The sequence below is a fragment of the Pyxicephalus adspersus genome, chromosome 2 (genome assembly GCF_032062135.1).
Source record: "Pyxicephalus adspersus chromosome 2, UCB_Pads_2.0, whole genome shotgun sequence".
In the NCBI taxonomy this organism is placed as follows: Eukaryota; Metazoa; Chordata; class Amphibia; order Anura; family Pyxicephalidae; genus Pyxicephalus; species Pyxicephalus adspersus.
Genome location: NC_092859.1, coordinates 10,712,749 through 10,715,733, shown reverse-complemented (window position 1 = coordinate 10,715,733; position 2,985 = coordinate 10,712,749).

Genomic DNA, 2,985 nt, shown 5'->3' with positions numbered 1-2,985 from the left:
CTTTCATTTGTCCTGGATTTGGGTCACACGGGCCCTGCCCACAGATCCCTGAACTAAGTGCAGAAGACGCTGCCATTTTTCAGCTTGAAGGTACCTAGATAAATAAGGGCGAAGGTCATGTGACCATGGGAGTGGTATTGGGGGGTATAGAGCTCCCCCAGCAGAGGGGGCAGCACAAGCTACCTGGTCTAAGGAACAATATAAATTCACCCCTGGCCGTACCCATGCTAGACTGGTATCCTGTCAACCACAGGAGAGAATGGTGAATGCATAAAGTGCTTTTCAGCCAACAGGTGCTAAAGATCTTAAATTGACCTAATCACCTGTTGGCTGCAAATGGTACATATAAGCAATCCATCTCCTTTAATATTGAGACAACATGACCAATGATTTTCTAAGAAGAAAACAATACATTTAATAATAATTTTCACAATGTACCATAATTGTTCTGATGATAATTGTTGTTTTACATCCAATATAATGAGAGGGTGTAACTCACCAGACTCTGTCCTGAGGCAGGAGCTGGAAGAATGTGCTAACCATTACAAACCTAAACTCAGGAATCATGGAAAGCACTAAGATACAAAACATTTAACACGTTGCTCAAGTGAACCGGTAACAGTAGCCATGGAAAATATTTTGTACCTTGGGTACCCTTCCATAGTTGCCGGCACCCCAGGGTTTTCAGGGACACCGCTTGATTTTGACTTTTTGACTGCCACAGATTTTTGCCTAAAACTTTGAAACTTAAATGTGAGACCTGTAAATTAAAATGTTTTGTTGATGGTTATGAAAGCACAGTCCAAATGCTACAATAAATCTGACCCATTACATTAACAATGTATTCCCATGTAGATCGAATGAGTGAAAAGGAACATATGATATCACTTAAGAAACCTTACATGTTAAAAATGGTTTATCATGTATTTACTAATTACCTCCTATTTAATTCCTAATTAACTCCAATCAGCCCTAATTAAGTATTTCCCCTTCGTCTTCCCTTAGCTATTATTTTTGCTGTTTTTTTATATTTTATTTTTTTAATTATTATTTTTTTTATTTATTTATTTTGTTTGTTACTTTTTCCGTGCTGCATTACTAGAATTATAACATTATTTGAAATTATGGAAAATGTACATGTGCAAAATTTTAAATGAAATCATTTTCCTGTTATCTTTGCCATGTATTTATTTGATTGGGATGAAATAAAAATATAAAATAAAGTGTATACTTTTCATTTACAATAAACGTTTTTTTAATAAAATTAAATAATTTTGTAAAATAATTCTGTAAAAAAAAGCCTACTCACACAATACATGTACCTATTACTTCTATTCCATTACAAAGGCTTGTTCTAAAAATGAAACGTAAAAAAATCTAAAGTAATTACTACCACATAATTAATACAACTTTATTAACCAATAAACAGACTCATAGTGAAAATGTAAAAAAAAATTGCTCCGATCTATAAGAAGTGCAATGGTGCAAGAGCTGAAATGGTTAATGATGAGCTTTGCCCATGAACTTTCCAGCATGATGTAATATTTACAAGCCGGTCTGTCTCTCTGTGATCTGCCTCAACATTGATTTGGACAACTTGGGTATAATTGCAAATATCAGTGAATGTTCGGGTTATTTATATTGTGTGATTTTGTTTATTTCTATGCTTTTATGACTTTTGTATATTATTTAGTCATATGATATTTCAAGAATCTCTCACTCATCATTGAGATTTTTTTGTTGGGTAAGGCAATGCCTGTTTAAAAAAATAATAGTTATTTAATTAACAAAGGAACATTTGTAAGTGATGGGTAATTGCTGGGATTTGTGGTTTGCCATCAGCCGGCACCTCATTAGCTATAAGCGGAGTGAACCTCTCCCTGAGAAAACAATGATATGTAATGGCCTAAAGACCAGCTTAGAGCATGTAAGTATCAAAGGTTATATTTATTCCTGTATTTCTATCTCTGCCTCACACCCCGCTCATGTCACTGCCTATATACCTCACACATTGATCATGGAGGACTCAGTTCTTAAAGTATGAATACACCCAAAACCGATACGTGAATAAACTGAATCATCTTTTAGCTCTTTTATAGCTTTAAATATCAGATCTCCATTATATGTCTTTGTTTGCTGCAACGCCATACAGGTCTAAAAAAGATTTCCTGATGGTAACAGTACACAGGTGGAGGTCACACAGAAATCCCACAAAATAGGATTCTGGAATACCTGTGTTCCCAGCTTCATCCCCTTGCTGCTTTCATTAGGGAAACCGATTCTACGGGAAACCGATTCTCCTTCTGTATTGTTTCTGGGGGGAAAGCCATTCAGATTGGGGAAGAGATGTTGGCACTGGAGCTTTCCAAACCTCACAACAAATACCTTAAACCCAAAACATTGATTTTGAGTGGACTGATTTTTTAAGATACTCGCCAACATAATAATGTAAATGTAGAATAGTATAAATACAATGTAATTCAAAATTTTTTGGTAGCTGACATGGCCAACATTCGGCCAATGTGTTTTTTGGTTTTCTAAGAGTACTTTATAAGTCAAATGATGCAATGGTGACTATAAATGTGAAATGTGAAAACTAATGAAAGCAGCCAACACATTTACATTTGTTGTATCTCCAATAATACATTGGTACATAGTAAGTCAGGTTGAATAAAGACATAACTCCATCAAGTTTCCAGATATAAATTCCCTATGGACATAGTTGATCCAGAGGAAGGCAAAAAATCCCTGGTACAATTTGCTTCAACAGGGGAAAAAATTCCTTCCTGATTCCATGAGGCAATCGGATGTTCCCTAGATCAACAGTCACTGTTATTTTTACTTTAAAACTTTAATACCCAGTTATATTCTGTGCTTCTAGAAAACATTCAGCTTTTTCCTAAAGCAATCTATAGTAGTTGCTAAAACTACTTCCTGAGGGAGCCGATTCCACATTTTCACACACCTTACAGTGAAGAATCCCTT